Here is a 19,274-nt window from a genome sequence, read left to right on the forward strand (position 1 = left end):
CGTGGTTTTGCTGCGAATGTGAGTGGTTCTCGACAATCAGGTGCGCAAGATGTTAACAACAATGATCGTGGCTCGGCTCCCACTTTGACTGATGAACAGTGGCAACAGTTTATGAGTGCAATTAAAAGTGCAAAGCCTTCCTCTAACTAGACCTCTCATGGTATGTATAGTTCGTATGAGTGGATAATTGATACCGGAGCATCAAATCATATGTCGGGTGACTTGAATTTATTTTATGATTTGTGTGATATTTTGTCTTCGGTTGGTTTGCCTAACAGAAAGAGTATTACGGCCACTGAAGAAGAAAAAATAAAATTAAGTGATGGTTTAATTTTAGAAGACGTTTTATTTGTTCCTGAATTAAAATGTAACTTGTTGTCAGTGTCTCAATTATTAGAAAAACAAAATTTTATTGTTCTTTTCACTAACAAGCTATGTACTATTCAAGACCGCACTTTAGAGAACCGGATTGGAGCGGGGGTGCAGTATAATGGGGTCTATCACTTTCCGGCCAGTTCGTGCTCGTAGTTTTCAAGCAAATTCAGTAGCCGTTCCTGATGCAAGTATGTTATGACATAGACGTTTAATTTGGGTCATTCTTCGATGAAAGTAGTATTGTCTTTACCTAGAGTAGCCAGTAGTAGTATGAATAAAAAGTGTGGTGTCATGTTTGTTTTATGGATAAATAACCCCGAAACTCGTTTCCTTTAAGTATGAATAAAGCATCTGATTTGTTTGATTTGATACATTGTGATATTTGGGGTCCGAATAGAATTTCTTCTAGTTGCAATGCTAGATATTTTCTCACTATTGTTGATGACTACTCTCGTGCTACATGGATTTATTTGATGGTTGGTAAACATGAAGTAGGGAAATTAATTCGTGATTCAATTTAATAAAAAGATTAAAGTATTACGAAGTGACAATGGGCAAGAGTTTTTTGTGTTTAAGACCATTTTCTTAAAAAAATGAGTAATACATCAAACCTCATGTGTCGATACCGCTCAACAAAATGGTCGGGTTGAAAGGAAACATAAACATATTTTGAATGTGGCTTGTGCTTTACGTTTTCAAGCTAAATTGCCTAAGTATTTTTTGGGGAGAATGTGTTTTGGCCGCCATTCATCTTATTAATTAATTTGACTCCGATTCCTATTTTAGGTGAAAAAACCCCTCATGAATGTTTGTTTGGGAAACCCCCTTTCTTATGATGAAGTACGTGTTTTTGGGTGTTTGAGTTATGTTGTGAATAGTTTTCGTGGTAAAGATAAATTTGACTCAAAATCTAGTAAGTGTATATTTGTTGGTTATCCTTTCGAAAAATAAGGTTGGCGTTTTTATGATTTGGAGACGAATGAGTTTTTGATTAGTCGTGATGTGAAATTTGTTGAAAATAAATTCCCTTTTATTGAGTTTGTTGATGAGTTGGAGAGGGTGCAATGGAAAATTTATTTTAATCAAGTGAGTTTATGGGATGACGAGGATTTTGACAATGATTTGAATATGAATATTATTGTCAGGCGTGATGATGGTGTAGATTTAAGGCAAGATGTTTCCTCTAATTTGCATGTGCATGCCTCGTCATCAAAGGCTCCTAGACTCCTAGTGATGATGTTTCTTCTGATCAATATTATGTTAGTGGCAATATTGCTTCTGACCCTCTTGAATTAAGGGGGAGTACGAGTGGTAATGTGGCAAAGGGTAGCACTGCAGGTAGTAGTGAAGTATTGAGTTGTGGTCATCGTACAAAAATACCCTGTATGAATATTGGCCGGGGGTTATTTTTAATATCAATTAATGTTTAATGACATTATATTTCAGTGAAAATGACTGAAAATCGGAATTTATTGTAATTTAAAAGGTTTGGTGATTTTTTTAGTTGTAATTTGCAAAAAATAAACTTTGATGGTTGTAATCCGTAAAATGGATTATTTTTATTGGTTGTAATTGACAAATTTTCCTTTTACCTTGTCACATTGATAGACAAAATACTCCCCCCATTTCGTAATAATCGCAACATTTTCCTTTATCATCTGTTTTGTAATAATTGCAATACTTCCTTATTTGGTAAGAACCTACCAATATTTAATTAATTCTATCTCCAACCAATCCCACTTACACAATTTATTTTTTTTATTAATTCTCTTTTCTATTAACAATTAAATATATCTCCACTAACTATGCTTTATATTAATATTCTCCTTTTGGTCCCCACTCCACAATTTTCCTAAAACTTTGTACCGCAATATTTCCTTATTTGGTAAGAACCTACCGATATTTAATTAATTCTATCTCCAACCAACCCCACTTACACAAATTTTTATATTAATTCTCTTTTCTACTAACAATTAAATATATCTCCACTAACTATACTTTATACTTCCTCCGTTTTTTATTATTTGCAACAATTACTAAAAGTGGGTGTTTCATATTATTTGCAACAAGTTTTTTTTTTCCTTTTATAGTAAGTTTAGTAATGGTAAAATTACCATATTACCCTTAAAAAAAACTGATTATATTCTAACCTACAATCTAACTATGATTAATAACCCCAAACTAATCATATTCATCCTTCCAACCCCAATCAACCCTTATTTTCATTCTCACTTATTTCTCACCATCTCCGTCAACCATCTTCTTCAACCATCACCTTCAATAGCAAACACCACCACCAGTCCACCACCACCACCACTACTACCACCGTACCGATCTCCACTCTATCTTCATCTACCCATAAATTCCCCCTCTCTTTGTTGATCTCCCTCAAATTCAACCACCACCTTCGCCGGAAGTCGCCCTATAAGTATCATGCTTATCGTCGTCGCCGTCTTCGCTTTCTCTCTCTTCCTTCTCCTTTTGTTTCAGTCTTGTCACTAAAGCTCAAATTTGAAGGTTTTATGGTCAAATTTAACCATGAAAATTCTAGATCTAGAATTTTAATGGTTAAATTTGACCAAATAAATCTTTAATTGATGATAGAGAAGGTAGTGGTTTTTCATTTGTATCTTTGGGTTGGTTTTTTAGGGGCGGGATTCATGGTGTTAGATTTTTTTCGGTTGGAGGTGGTGGTTTTGGGGTGGGTTCGTCTGGTTTGTGGGTTTGGTTTCGTGGGGTGGTGTGGGTCTGGTTCGTGGTGGTGGCTGTGTGGGTTTGGTGTCGTGGGGTAGCGTGGGTCTGGTTCGTGTTGGTGGTTGGGTTCGTCTGGTTCGTGGGTTTGGTTTCGTGGGGTGGCTGTGTGGGTTTACGGTGGGTTCGGTGGTGGTGCTTCTGGGTTTTAGTAGTTCCCATAAATTTTTGGTTTTTTTTTTTAATTGGATTAGTGTTTAAGGACATACCCTTATATTTTAATAATCATGCTTAAAAACTTTTGTCTTGGCCTCCATGACAGGTACAGTTATTGTAGATAATAAAAAACGGAGGTAGTATTATAATATTCTCCTTTTGGTCCTCACTCCACAATTTTCCTAAAACTTTGTACCCTCCCTTGTATTGCAATTATATTACAAAACGGATAAATTATATTATTAAGTGGCAAAATTATAATAATCAACTATTAGTTTTGGGCCTCATATGTTGATATTGTATTATAAAAATGTCACGCTTACTAGTCATTTTGATTGATAGATTTGCCAACGTGATAAATTTTTGCATGCCTCATAAGGTATAACTTCAAGTGCTTTTGCTAAGTTTCAAGTTAATAAGTTTTTTTAAGTTTTTTTTTCAGTTAATAAAGTTTTAGTTGTTTAAGTGTTATTATGTTTTTATGTTTACTTTTGCATGTTTGAACGATTTTTATTTGACTAAGTTTGTCGGTGTTTGTCATCATCGAAAAGGGGGAATATTGTTAACCCTTTGATTTTGATGGACAAACTGACAAACTTGACTAATGAGCGTTTTAAGTCTTTGGTGAATGAAAGGTTCAAGAAGTCCGTTCCGGAGTAGGAACACAAATCAAGGATGCGGAGCAGCATTCTCAAATATACCTCATGCAATCTTACGTTTTAGATTTAATTGTAATCACTCAAATTATAAGTTGGAAAGAAACTCAATGAGGCACGTTATTAAAATATTATAACTGGAATAAAAATTGTTTTAAAGATTTATGATAAAACTAATCTAGTTAAATATTTTGAATAAGATAATTATCTTTTTAAGTTTAATTATCCTATTAGTTTTGAATAAATAAATATTTATAAAATATCTTTTTCAAATAAAATCTTTTTCAATAAAATCTTTTCTAAAATAAATCTTTTAAACAGAATATTTGAAGGAGTCAAATAAGTCGTTTTTGCATGAATATCTCAAGCCACGGTTTTCTTGAAGCAAAATTATAGCAATTAGTTGTTAACGTGGGTTATTGGAGAAGTTTAGGAAACTTCCATTATCTTGACTACTGTCACAATTCTCCACTAATCCATAGTGGGTGTTTCCTCTTGAGCTTCAATATTCCAGTAAACAAAATAACGTGAAGAGAGTTCTTATTTTTCTCTTATATTCTTGAGTGTACTTAGTTCTTGTATTGCAATTTGTAATCAAGATACTTGGGGATTGGGATTGTGATCAGTGAGGTTAAGGAAATTTCAGAGTCGAAATTTCTGTGAGAGTTGGGAACGAGTTCCATTCTTGTGGAATTTGTTACGGGTTTTATTCTTCACTTGTAAAAGAGTTTATTTACATAGTGGAATATTACAAGAGTCTATATCATCTCTCTTTACTGTTCTACTTAGTTTTAATTCCGCAAAAAGTTTTAAACTTCACTCCTTCTACAATTCACCCCCCCTCTTGTAGTAGGCTATTAGACTTTCAGATAAATTGCGGCCCAATGGAGCCATAATATGAGTACTATAAATACATAGTAGATGGAATCATGGAATCAATGAATTTAGTACAAAGAGGGAATTTTATTTTATTTTATTTATTATTATTATTTTTTTAAGTAATATAAATGAAAGGAATCTCTAGGCACATAGTGAAACCGGCTGAAAAAACACGGAAAGGTATTCTACCCTTATCAATACTTGATCAAATTACAGAAGTTATTTGTGCATCAGTAATATATTTCTATAATAAACCAACTGAAGGTCTAATAGCCTATTACAAGAGGGGGGTGAATTGTAGAAGAAGTGAACTTTAGAACTTTTTGCAGAATTAAAACTCAGTAGAATTCTAAAGAGAGATGATATAGGCTTTTGTAATTTTCCATTATGTAAATAAACTCTTTTACAAGTGAAAAGTAAAACCCGTAACAAGTTCCACAAGAATGGAACTTGTTCCCAACTCTCACAGAAACTTCAACTATCTCACAATCCCAACCTCCAATGTCTTGATTACAAATTGCAATACAAGACCTAAGTACACTCAAGAATATAAGAGAAAAATAAGAACTCTCTTTACGTTATTTTGTTCACTGGAATTTTAAATATCAAGAAGTGTAATTTGCAATGAAGAAGTCCGTGGTTTATATAGAGAAGTTTAATCCTCAACTTCCACCTTAACCACTAACATGTCAACATCCACTAACATGTAATGGGGAATCGTGACAGTGGTCAAGGTAGTGGAAGTTTCTCAAACTACTCCTTAATCCACGTAAACAACTAACTTGCTAAAGAATAGCTCATGAAAACGGTTTTACTGAGATATTCATGCAACAAGAAAACGTTATATTTGACTTGTTCAAATATTATGTTTTAAGAGATTTTCTTTAAAAAGATTTTATTTGAAAAAGATATTTTCTGAAATATTTATTTATAAAAAAAACTAATATGATAACTGTTTAGGGTAAAAATTACCCATGACAAATGGACCAATCCGGACCTGCCACGTGTCCACCACGTGGGCCAATCAGCGTCCGCCATTTGTCACTCTAAGAGGTCCAACGTGGACTAATCAGGCCACGCCACGTGGCCTCCCATATGCCAAATAGGCAAAATGGCCACCAAGGCCCAAAGTCCGAGAGAAGCCCAATTTGCCCTGGTTAACCTAAACCTAAAATTGGCACGCTTCTCAAGACTATAAATACTTAATTAATCCTCATTAAAGGGGATTCAACAATTGATGACTCTCACCTAGAGAAGTCTAAACACATTGATCACTCCTCCCCTAGAGGAACCAGATCTCCCACCTTTACTTTCCGCATTTATCACTCCTCAAACAAGTACTAACTTGACCGTTGGAGGCGGAGCTCCCACCACAAGGAGTCTCCGTTGTTTTGCAGGTACAGGCGTCCGGTTCCAGTCTCGGAATTGTAACTCTCCCGCAGGACATCAGAAAACCCCGAAACATTTTGGCGCCGTCTGTGGGGAGAGTACTTTCGAGATGGTATCACAGTCTGTACCGATTCTAAGTGAGAAGCGTCCCATGGACGATCCCCTGGTCCAGTCAGACCAGGGTACCGACGAAGAATATGAAGTCGAGACTCACACGGCCCCTGACGGGTCCCTCAGAGCTCGACGCACCCGTCCCATCGAAAGGAAGGAACGGGGAGACTGCCTGGCTGAATCTAGTAAACCAGTCGGCCCGCCGCCTAATCATCAACAGGCGGCCGAGGGATCTGCCCCTATCACCAGGAATGAACTCATGACCCTCATGAGTAGTTTCAAGGGGGAGATCCAAGACTTGATCAACCAAAGGGCGCTTGTTCCTGCAAAGGAACAGTCGGCCAAATCAAACCACTCCCAGTTGAAGTTACATACGCCTAGCACGACACTCAATGGGTACATCCGGCAAAATATCAGCCTCCCAGCATTCGGCCCGACAGCCAAGTACTACAAGCGTCGTACGGTCGGATGCCAAGAGTCGTATGGATAGGCTTGTAAGCTATTATTAATTTTATTATCAAATCATTATTATGATATTGATTTTAAAATAAAAAAAAAAAGATTTTTTTTTCATTATTATCAAATCATGATCATACGGCCACATGCGCCTAACTTACTGATTTTGTATTGCAAAGCTCCACCTAAGAGACTTAGGTGGAAACCTACTACAAAGTTAATCTTAGCATTTGATATTATCAAGTGGCATAAGTAGTATCATAACTACCAGCCCACATCGCTATATACATAGCCGGCTCCCATGATGCTTGTCACGAACAACTTCCTCGGTCGGTTGTTCTACATGTCTAGGAAGCCTGCTGTTTTTTCTTCGATAAAGGCCCGACTGTGAGTGCAGTAGTGGCATGCCAACGTCGAGCCTTTGAGCTTTTAGGCGGCAACCATAAGAGCAGCCCTCATTCTCGCATAAACAGCCGGCTCTATATGATGTTTTATCAAGGTACAGTCGCAAGGTTTTTGCTCAAAATATAATGCCAAGTATACTTGATACAAATGAGTTTGGTTCCAGCTTGTTCTTCCAAAAGCAAATAGCCAAAATACTCGCACATATAAAAATCTCTCGGCCTGCCGAGAGGAGTAGCGCTTGGCTCGTAGTAATATAATTGTCCATGAGAGTGAATGCTTTAACTTGTTCATGTGCTAGTCTCTTATTGTGAAAGCTGGGCATTGGCGTCTCGCCCAAGGAAGCAGGCGGCCAGATGACAGCCGGCCTAGTCCTAGCCACGAAGCATGACAAATCAGCTAGCCATGCTAATGTAGGCGACACCTAAACAGCCAGCCCAATCCGAGCCACCAAACAGCCGGATTGATCACTTCAAGAACAAGCAACTCAAAAGGCCGAGACGAATGAGTTCGTGTGTATGTAAAAAATAGGCAGCTAGGCAGCTGTATTTATGTATGGGAAGCATTGAAACCGGCTGTTTAGCCATCAAGTAAATCCAACAAACCACTTGTCTTTCATGAAAGCAGGCGGCATCCACAGCGAACGCATCAAGCAATGCGTGAGGTGATATGGGTCTTCATGTTTTGTAATGAGGGCCGAGTCTTGAATCACTTTGGTCTAAATAATGCCCAACACGATCAAAACATAATTAAAACAAGCGGCAAGATGATCATACGGCATCATGTGGCCGAATAAAATTTTGAAAGTTAGCTCCATTGAGAAGAGCAGCTCGACATCCTTACCAAAGCACCATGTAAGCTCAAAATGAGTGCCTTTTGAAATTTCATAGTATCATGGGAAACATCAAGAATCAAACGACACATTGCTATTGTTTGTAAAGAAACAACCACCATGTGTATGCACGCAACAACAAGTCCCTTGTATGTCTATAGACAACCAGCCTAGTCCTAGCAACACAGCAAGGAGGCAGCTCTAAAACACATCCGGCTTGGATGAGTTCAGATGGTCGAAGCATTCGAGAGCAGGCGGCATCTAGGTGTCGTAGCTCAAGATAGCAGGGGGCACTTGAACCAAAGAAGCTAGCCATAGTAAAACATGCGGCACATGAAACACAATTATCGTGCTAAGTTCAAATATCATGCTGAGATTTGACGTTGATGCTGGGTACGAGTACATGCCAAGTAGATGCTAAGCTATCCATTCGTCCAACCAAGTGTGTATCCATGTGTTTGAAGAGTCGCATGAAGTGATCATCCAAGCCAAATTTATGAGCCCAAGAGTATATAACTCAACTTGCTAAGTTAGGGAATCCTCATTGCTCTTATTTTAGCCGGCATTCGGTGCTCAGACGCTCAATAAAATCAAATAGTCGGCCACCCTTGTTAATGAAAAAAGGCGGCCACAAGTGCTCTTCAAGACTCAAGCCCAGTCCCAACTAGACTCACCTTAAACAACCGGCACTTGGTTGAAAGGGCATGAGCAAAAGTGGGTCTTCATACTTTTTAAATAGGGGCCGAGTCTTATGATCATTTTTGTCTAAATAATGCCAAGCACGTAAATAGCATGCAACCGGCATCATGCGCTAGTCACCTAGCTTCAGCCGGCATTTACATTATGGCTTATTGTATTGTGATGCAATGAACAAAGCCATGATTAAACGACACCTTTGTTCACATGTAAACAGGCGGTAAGGTGGTTAACCTTCGAACTTGGCTAAGCAAGGAAAGCAAGAAAGCCACTAACCGACAATGGAGCTAGCAATGTTACAAAGCAAGTGGCACATGCTCACTTAAAAGTCAGTGGTTAACTAAAGTGGGCAGCCCTTATTGGTTGGATATGAGAAAAACAGAGCAACCTTCGTATTTTGTTAGACAAGCCATAATAAGCATGGATGGCCGAGATCATCAAGCAAATCATCATGAGAATAACCGGCAATTTCTTGCTAAGTCAGAACCTTTATTACTCTTATTTTAGTGAGCGGATGCGTAATAAAATCTAGCAACTTCTCGTGGACGCTTCAGCTTGGGTAGCCGGCACTTCGATGGCACCTTCATTGGTCCTCACAAATAGGCTAGCAGGCGGCAGCTCAAACTCCAACCGGCACATCATGGTAACAGCCGGCCTATAACCAAGCATGATAAATTTTAGGAATTCTTATGGCAACAAGAGTTCTATGGTCACAAGGACAGTCGGCATTTAGTGGTCAGATGACTTAATGAAATCAAGTACCACCTCGTAGACGCTTGAACTTTAGTGGCCGGCACTTCAATGTTTGGCATTGATAAATAACACTACATTGGTCCTTATCATTATTATGATTTTCCCTCGAAAAAAAAAAAAAAAATTGCCTAAGGTTATTAAACCCGGCAGCATAGTCAGTAACCAATTGAAGACCGTCTCCCTTCAGGGATTACCTCCACTTATTTGTGTGACAGTAAGAGAGGCGGCATGAATAGTAGCCGGCCCCCTATACAATGAAGTCTCGTAGCTATGAAAGCAACCGACTCTCATTAATAACACCATCCATCCTTTATGGAAGGGAACTAGGTGATCCATCTGCTCTAACACTTGAAATGATTTCAATACTTGATACTGATTCAGAGGGGCAGGCCGCCTATACATTTAAAGTCGCCTACTCTCCATTGAGTATTTCACTTTATCATCAAAGGGGCATGCCGTCTGTACCTTTACAGTCGGCTACTCTCCATTGAGTATTTTATTCTATTTTCAGAGGGGCATGCCGTCTGTACCTTTACAGTCGGCTACTCTCCATTGAATATTTTACTCTATCAACATAGGGGCATGCCGTCTGGACATACAGTCGATTCCAAGACAGACGACCACCCCCCTATACTTAGCTAAAAAATGATCAGGGCCTGGAGATACTAAGCAAGTCAACCGGTACTATGTTGATAGCTCAGACGGCCATCTCTATGCATTTGGAGATACATTCGGCTACAAGCCATCACCATGCATTTGACTAAAAGGCTAAAATCGACTGGTATTGTTGATGGCTACCCCTTGTATGTATTCGAAGCAACATCACAGCCAGCATGCTCCACATGTAAGCTAAAGATAAGTGCTTCTTGAAATTTCGAAGTATCATGGGCAAACAGCAGTGAATCAAGCGACACCATGCTGGCTCCAAGCATCTAGGCTTGATTGTTTGTAAAAGAAACAACCGCATGGTTACAGCCAACGGTGTCAACTCGCTTAAAACAGCCGGCCACCTAGCAAATCAGCCTGACCATATTGTGTGAAGCTTTGCGCTTTAACCACATGCTGCCACCCATAATCTAGTTAAACGCATGTGTCACGCTTACCAAACCTCTTAAACAGTCGGCCAACATAACAGGCGGACTTAAGTGGTCGGATGCTTCACATGTTAAGCATTGTTAAAGTCGAGTAATATATGGCTTTGCAAATTGTATATATGTCGACAAAATTCAGGATAAATTTGCAAGCCATGGAGGGTCGGATCATAGCTACTCGGCTTGGTTATTGTTGAACTCCTTATAAGGGCAATATGAACTCACCTCCCTCCTAGCATGTAACAACGTATGATCGTACAAAATAAATGGACGGTTGACTAAAGCTAGTTGTCCGAGTTGCCCTCACTTGAAGCTCCATGTTTCAAATTAAATACGGACAAGATAAGCTGGCCAAATAAAAATGAAAAGCAAACGTCCTCCATGTGCAAAGCTCAAACACATACAGCAAGCAACTCTAAATGCTGAGTTCGTGTGTATAAAACAGGCGGCATGAAATCCATCAAAGAATAGGATGTTTTTCAAAACAGGCGGCATGCCGAATGTCTGGTTCTATGGTTTGCGTGGTTTCATAGCCTTGTTAAAGCTACCTCAATCATTATTATGATTATCCCAGTTATGTGATCACTTGTCATTCTCATTTAAAGAATATTGCCTAAGTCTATCAAGCAAGAGAGGCGGCATGAATAGTAGTCGGCCCCCTATACGACGAAGTCTCGTAGCTATGAAAGCAGTCGACCTTCATTAATTTCACTAAGGGGCTAAAGACCGGCGGCAAATGTGCAGGCCGAACAGCAAGGTCGCAAACCACATTAAAACAAGTTTAGCACGACCACTTGTCCCCATTCGAAGAAAGTAGAGTCACCAATCCTCCATGGAAGGGAGCTTAGTGATCTATCTACTCTAACACTTGAAATTATTTCAATACTTGATATTGATTCAGAGGGGCAAGCCGCCTATACATTTACAGTCTCCTACTCTCCATTGAGTATTTTACTCTATCATCAGAGGGGCAGGCCGCCTATACATTTACAGTCGCCTACTCTCCATTGAGTATTTTACACTATCACCAGAGGGGCATGCCGTCTGGACATACAGTTGGCTACTCTCCATAGAAGAGGGCCGGCTGGTTCCAAAACAGAGAGCCACCCCCCTATACTTAGCTAAAAAATGATCAGGGTCTGGCCGACCCTGTGCCTAAACAGGCGGCTACCCTCCTCTTACTAAGCACCTACGTTCACCAAGAACTAACCAAGGCCACAAGCCGAATGATCAGTCCAGGCGCCAAGCCAACTGATCCAATCTTTAAACTAATACGATCTGTCCTAACATCATAACAGGCGTCCGGCGGCATCCCTCTGGATGAAATTCGTCGCAGAGAGCAGCTCCCTTTTGGGTGGAACATTGCTCTATAAACTAATTACACGGCACCTATACGAATGTCCCCAAGGGCAACCACGTAGCCGTTTTTGAGACAATGATAACTCTATCACTAACCAAACCAGTGGTAGCAGTTGACATCTGAGTCAGATGACCGCCTGTATTACTTGGGATAAATGCAGGGGGTACCTCTTGAGTTAATAGCCAACAAACATTGGCGAATCAAGGGGTCTAGCCGGCCTTCGCCGCCTGGTACCTCTACTTCTCAAGCAAGAGTGACGGCGACTGAGTAACACCAACGTTAACTCATAGTCACTCCCTCAAACTTGGTATGGAACCTAAAAGGTTTGAGTAGACCGCCTGTTTTTTGGCAAACAGGGGCACTCAAACCCCTATTCCTACTAGGTAACCACTCCTTGGGTTAATAGCCAACAAACATTGGCGAATCAAGGGATCAGCCGGCCTCCGCCGCCTGGTACCTCTACTACTCAAGCTAGAGTGTGACGGAGACTAAGTAACTCCTATGTTAACTTATAGTCACTCCCTCAAACTTAGTATGGAGCCTAAAAAGTAAACCTGGGCACGGGCCGGGTTGGCCCGCGTGCCGCCCGGCACGGCCCGCCATTCGGCGCAGCCCGGCATGGCCGAATTCAAGCACGGCACGGCACGAAGTTCAACTCCCGTGCCACGGGCCGTGCCACGGACAAGGTTGAGAATTCCCAAGCATGGCCCGACACGAGCACGGGCATGGCCCGCCGTGCTGGCCCGTTGTGCCGGCCCGCAGGCACGGCCCGCAGGCCAACGGTAATGTTACCGTTTATTCTAGCTCCTTAATAAGCCAAAAAAACGGCTAAAAAACGGCTAGTTTTTTTGCCAATTTGCTCCCCAAAAATTCTGTAAATACTCACCTCCATTTCATTCCCAAATCACAAAATCACAATCTCTTCTTCTTATCTCTTATATTCTCTAAATCTCTAATAATCCTTATTTTCTTAAATTCTCTAATTATTCTCTTAAATTCTCTAATTATTTTCCTAATATCGGAAAAAATTAAAAAGTTTGTAATCGTAATTAGTGGAGCGTTGAAGCACGGTTGTAAGATCTAAACTAATCTTAAATTTATTATTGTTTTATTGTTATTATTAGAATAATCTTGTTTAATTATTATTGTTGTTAATTGTTATTGTTGTTGTTATAATTGTTGTTATTAATTATTATTATTGTTACAATTGTTGTTATTATTTATTTTTGTTGTTATTGTTATTGTTATAGTTGTTGTTATTATTAATATTATTGATATTTTTATTGTTAAAATTGTTGTTATTAATTATTATTATTATAGTTAACCACTTTTTATTAAAAAATTAATTGTTAATTATGGCATCGAACAACCCATCATCTAGGTCTAGGGGGAAAGGCCGACTTATCCGTAGTAGTAGTTCTAGGGAACCACCAAATACAACGAGCCCCCAAATTACGAGTCAAACCAATGACCCCATTTACTTCCCCCCGGGCTATGAGCCATATAATACGTCGGGATTTCCAGCACCACCACTAAACCAATTTCCACTACCACCATACCAATTTCCACCTAATTATATCGGTGATCAACAAAACTATTGTTCTAGCCAAGGTAGCCAAGAAAGTACCCGAATTCCCTCCGGTTCTACCCCTTCTACTGCCACTCCCACTAGTCCCACTACTAACCATCACACACATCATGAATGATTAACCGAAACTGAGATGCTACTTTTGAAAAACCGAAGGAGTGAGGTATGGCGTTATTTTGTCCTAAGTAAAGATGGTGAACAATGGGCAAAATGTAAAACATGTAATAGTGTATTCACGGCAGTTACCAAAAACGGGACGGGACACTTATCTAGACACATGAAAGCTTGTGCAAAACTAGCTAGTGATCCAACCCAGCCCAAAATTTCCCAATTCCATCCATACGGCTTTACATACAACTATGAGAGGGATAGGGATGAACTAGGAAAAATGATAGTACACGCCGAACAACCTTTTCTTTTCTCGGAAAGTGACGCATTCAACACCTACATTAACAAAGCACTACAACTCCAACATAAAAGAATCTCTAGGAAAACCGTTCGTTCCGCCGCAATGAAAAATTTCCTAGAGTACAAAGTCCGGTTACAAGCCGAATTGAGTAACCTTAACTGTAGAGTATCTTTAACAGCCGATTCTTGGGATAGTGGTTATAAATATCACTATTTATGTGTGACTTGCCATTGGGTAGATGATCAATGGATGTTACAAAAAAGAATAATACATTTCAAAATGCTGGAATACCCACACACCGGCATTAACATTGCTCACCATTTAATGCAAGCAATAGACGAATACAACCTTCGAGATAAAATGATGTCTATGACTTTTGATAATGCAACCTCTATGACATACACAGCTAATCTTATCAAACAAAACTTAACCGATGTACTATTAGACGGTGAAGCTCTTCATACTAGATGTGTTTGCCATGTACTTAACTTATGTGTACAGGATGGAGTTCGGGCAATTGGCCCATAATACAGCAAAATCAGAGATGCTATTATGTCTATTAATAGCTCTAACATGAGATACCAAGAATGGAAGAGTTTTCTAAAACAACAAAAGATAAGGGTAATAAAAATTAGAACCGATTGCCCAACTAGGTGGAATTCCACCTATGACATGTTAACAAAGGCAATTGAGTACAAGGGCCTGTTAACATTATTTTACAACCAAAAATTTCCACAAAATGCTTTGTATGATGATGATTGGAATAACTGTGAAAGATATATGCAATTTTTACAGTTATTATATAACATGACGTATTGTTTTTCTACTGTTTACAATCCTTGTGCTCAAAACTTTCTTTCTAATGCATGCTTACTCGCCCAACTTTTCGCTGATCATCGCCATCAAAGTGATTATGATCAGTATCTTCCAGCAATGGAAAAAAAGTGGCGTAAATATTATAGTGAGATTCCTTTGATTTATATTTTTGCTTCCATATTAGATCCTAGGCAAAAGTATGAAAACACATTTATGTTAGTTGACATTTACTTTCAATGCATGTTTCTTGACGATGATGTAGAAAACTATAAGACTAATGTGAAGGATCAGTTTTTTGCTTTATATAGAGTCTATGAAGCCAAATAAGGCACCGTTCCTCGCTCAGGGCCTTCCCAACCATCCAAAAACGTAAGTAAGAAGGCCAAACATTTATTTTCACAAGCTACTAACTTGATTTCAAGGTTTTCAGGTGATTCATCAATCAGGAGAACGCAAAGCGACGTCTCGGAGTTGCAGATGTACCTGAGTTACGACTTCACCAAAGGCATGGACGACGATGAGATAAACAACCTCGACCTCCTTGCATGGTGGAAACAACAAAGCTCGAAGCATCCAACTTTGGCGGCAATGGCACGAGACATTCTTGCTATCCAAGTTTCCTCCGTCGCCTCCGAACGAGCTTTCACCGCATCCGGAAGGGTTTTAGACGATAGAAGAACAAGTCTAAAACCCGAAACACTAGAAATGTGCGTGTGTTTCAAAGATTGGTTGGATGCGGAAAATCGCTCACAAGACCGTTCTTACGACCACAACGACAACGAAGAAGGAACCTCCGCTTCCGGTTCGGGTTCGGCTAGTTCCCAATCTATGCAACTAGCCGATGACCTTGAAGGCGAAGGCGAAGACGAAGACGAAGACGAAGACGAGCAAGAAGAAGGAGAAGAAGAATAGACAATTATTGTATATTGTACGATTTTAAAAATATCAATTTTATCATTTTCCAATTTTTGTTTAATACCATCATTGTATGATTTTTATCATTGTTATCATTGTACAATTTTCTCAACTCAAGTAATAATAATATAAAGTACGCATTATTCACATCCAAAGTCCAATTTGCCTTTTTTCCCCGTTTTGTTACAATTTGTAAATTCATATTAAAAAAAAATAAAATTATACCAATTACTAATAAATCATAAACATTAAATTTTAAAGTAATAGTATAAAGTAAATATATAAATATAAATATTGAATATACAAATTATAAAACATAAATATTCAACTTATATTATAAAATTCATAACTTAATAACTTATAACTTATAAGTTATAAACTTATAAGTTATAACCTTATAAAACTTATAATTATAATTTTATAACTTATATACATTTTAAACTTATTAATTTATAATGTTGTCATATAAAAAAAAAAAAAAAAAAAATTATTTGAAAACTGCACCAGCCCGCTGCCAGCCCGCAAGCCAGCCTGCAGGCCGGCACGTGGCCGGCACGGGACGAGCCCGCCAGGCACGAGGGCCGTGCCGTGCCGTGGGCTGGCCTGTGAAAATGGCCGGCACGGCACGACACGAAATCCTGGGCCCGCCGGCACGACGGGCACGACACGAACCAGCCCGTGGCCCGCCAGGCGCGGCCCGGCCCGACACGGTGCCCAGGTTTACTAAAAAGTATGAGTCGCCCGCCTGTTTTTAGCAAACAGGGGCTCTCAACCACTACTGCTGCTAGGTTAACAACCTTTGAGTTAATAGCCAAGAAAAACTTGGCGAATCAAGGGGACTATCCGGCCCCCGCCGCCTGGTTTCCCTACCACTCAAACAAAATAGGCAGTGATTGACTAACCGCAAGGTTAACCAGTTGCCATCCTTAGTACGGAACCTAAAAGGTATGAGGAGTCCGCCTGTTTTTTGGTAAACAGAGGTACTCGACCACTATTCTTACTAGGTTGGCTATACTTAAAGCTGTCGTCTGTAACCCAACAGACGTAGCTACTTTGGTTGGACGTCCTGTCTGACGCCTGCTTCTATGCAACCACCAAAGCAGATGACCAGCCATCCCCCAACGAAATAAACTAAGTACCAAACTTAGTATATTGAATCAAAAGAGGCCAACGACCGAATAATTCTAAATGCTTACCCTTGTGCAATAGTTGACAGTCCACCTGATCAGGGGCTATCTGCATAGTGGGGCAAAGAATCGGCATCTGTCTAGTTCGGCGGCAATCATTATTATGATTGATTAACTTTGAAAATGTCATACCGCCCAAGGTATCAAAATTTTCTAAGTTAATCAAGTCCATCTCCCATTAAAACTAGACAAGATGCCGACCTAGCAAAGCTTCGAGGGTCTAACTTTCGAAAGGAGCAATCCCTCCTGGAAAGAGAAATTACTCCTTCCGAGGGGCAAATGTTTAGGGTAAAAATTACCCATGACAAATGGACCAATCCGGACCTGCCACGTGTCCACCACGTGGGCCAATCAGCGTCCGCCATTTGTCACCCTAAGAGGTCCAACGTGGACTAATCAGGCCACGCCACGTGGCCTCCCATATGCCAAATAGGCAAAATGGCCACCAAGGCCCAAAGTCCGAGAGAAGCCCAATTTGCCCTGGTTAACCTAAACCTAAAATTGGCACGCTTCTCAAGACTATAAATACTTAATTAATCCTCATTAAAGGGGATTCAGCAATTGATGACTCTCACCTAGAGAAGTCTAAACACATTGATCACTCCTCCCCTAGAGGAACCAGATCTCCCACCTTTACTTTCCGCATTTATCACTCCTCAAAAAAGTACTAACTTGACCGTTGGAGGCGGAGCTCCCACCACAAGGAGTCTCCGTTGTTTTGCAGGTACAGACGTCCGGTTCCAGTCTCGGAATTGTAACTCTCTCGCAGGACATCAGAAAACCCCGAAACAATAACTAAACTCAAAAAGATAATTATCTTATTCAAAATATTTAACTAGATTACTTTAATCATAAAATATCTTTTCCAAAATTAAATTCACTTATTAAAAATAATTTTATCATAAATCTTTAAAACAAATTTATTCCAGTTAAATCAATAACGTGATTCATCGAGTTCCTTTCTAGTTTATATTATTGAGTGCTTACAATTATAACTAGAACGTAAAATTTGCATGAGGCCTTTTTGAGAATGCTACTCCGTATCGAGTTCCTACTCCGGAACGAACTTTGCTTTAACCCTTTATTCACCAAAGACTTGAAACATCCATTAGTCAAGTTTGTCAGTTTGTCCATCAAAACCAAAAAGGTCAACACCAACCAAGAAAAATGGGTGAATTCATCAAACAACAAAATAATTGACACCCTTAAAAGAGTCCTTAAGCCGTGTTTTAGTCCCATTTTATCCGTTAGCCGGGCGGTTGAGATGGATTGGGGGAGGAAGACTCGAGCTTGAGTTCAATGCCATGGGTGCGGAGCTCATCGAGGTTGAGTCTAGTGAGAAAATCGCCGAATTTGGTGATTTTTACCCTTGTAGTGAAAAATTCCAATATCTACTACCTCATCTAGATTACTGTTTGGGTCCAATTTAGTCCAATTGGGCTTGGGCATTAAATGATCCAATTAAAAGCCCAAGGTCAAGGTTCATCTCTCTAATTGTGCTAAAGTCAAAGATCAGTCCTCAAGGCAAGCCAATTGGGCTAAGGCCCAACTTCTCCATGTATGAAGAGGTATAAAAGCCATCAATATTACATTTGTACATTCATTCAAGCAAAGCCTCAAGCAATTAATTCTCTTGCATAGTGTTCTCTTTCTACGCACTTTACTGACTTTAGCATTGGAGGGGCCTTCCTCGGCAACACCCCCGAGGCTAGTTTACGTGTGTTTACTGTGCAGGAAACCTTCGGCCCAACATTTCTTGGATCGAATCTAGTCTTCTCCGCTTCATCGGACCTTCGGCAAGGTCCCATTGTTTTCACCCGAAACAATTTGGCGCCGTCTGTGGGGAAGACTTTCAAAAATCTTTAAGCCAAATTTCTAACCAAGATCATCTTGCAATTATCTTAGTAGAAATGGCATAAGAACCGCAAGAGCAAAGTCCTCCGTCAAGGAGCGGGCGAAAAGCCTAAAACCCCTACACCATCACCCTCGCCGGACCGGAACTCTCCCAAGGGTGCCAGCTCGGGGGGAGGATCATACAGGGAGGATTCCCTTTTTCCCGTAATTCATGACTCTCATCATAGGCCGAGTCACTCTCGGTCTAGCAGGGGTGAGTCCGATCATAGGACACATTCAGTGCCCCAAAGCTAACCATCGACTGTGCGCCCTCATTCCCATACTCGGCCGAGGACCCCTTTGACGGGGCCCAGTTCGGAGGAGGTGGCAAGAGCGCTGGCAGTGCTCATGGAGGCGATGAGGGCACAAAATATGCCACCACCTCGTGATCGAACTCCTCCGCATACCCGGCATCAGCGGAGGAAGCTAGACCATAATGGTGGGAAGCTTCCTTCCTTCCGGGAACTGGAAGAGTGGGATGAGGATACCTGGAAAAATGAAAAAGAGAGGAAAAAGAACCCTCAATTTTTAAAAGGATCCTCATCCTCCCGACCAGAAA

At 40.1% G+C, this 19,274-nt stretch overlaps 1 pseudogene; it reads left to right on the forward strand.

The window, feature by feature from the left end:
• The first annotated feature begins 490 nt into the window (after positions 1–490).
• Positions 491–19,274, forward strand: part of LOC110728354 — a 31,886-nt pseudogene continuing 13,102 nt past the window's right edge.

The sequence above is a fragment of the Chenopodium quinoa genome, unplaced genomic scaffold, assembly GCF_001683475.1.
Source record: "Chenopodium quinoa cultivar QQ74 unplaced genomic scaffold, ASM168347v1, whole genome shotgun sequence".
Lineage (NCBI taxonomy): Eukaryota > Viridiplantae > Streptophyta > Magnoliopsida > Caryophyllales > Amaranthaceae > Chenopodium > Chenopodium quinoa.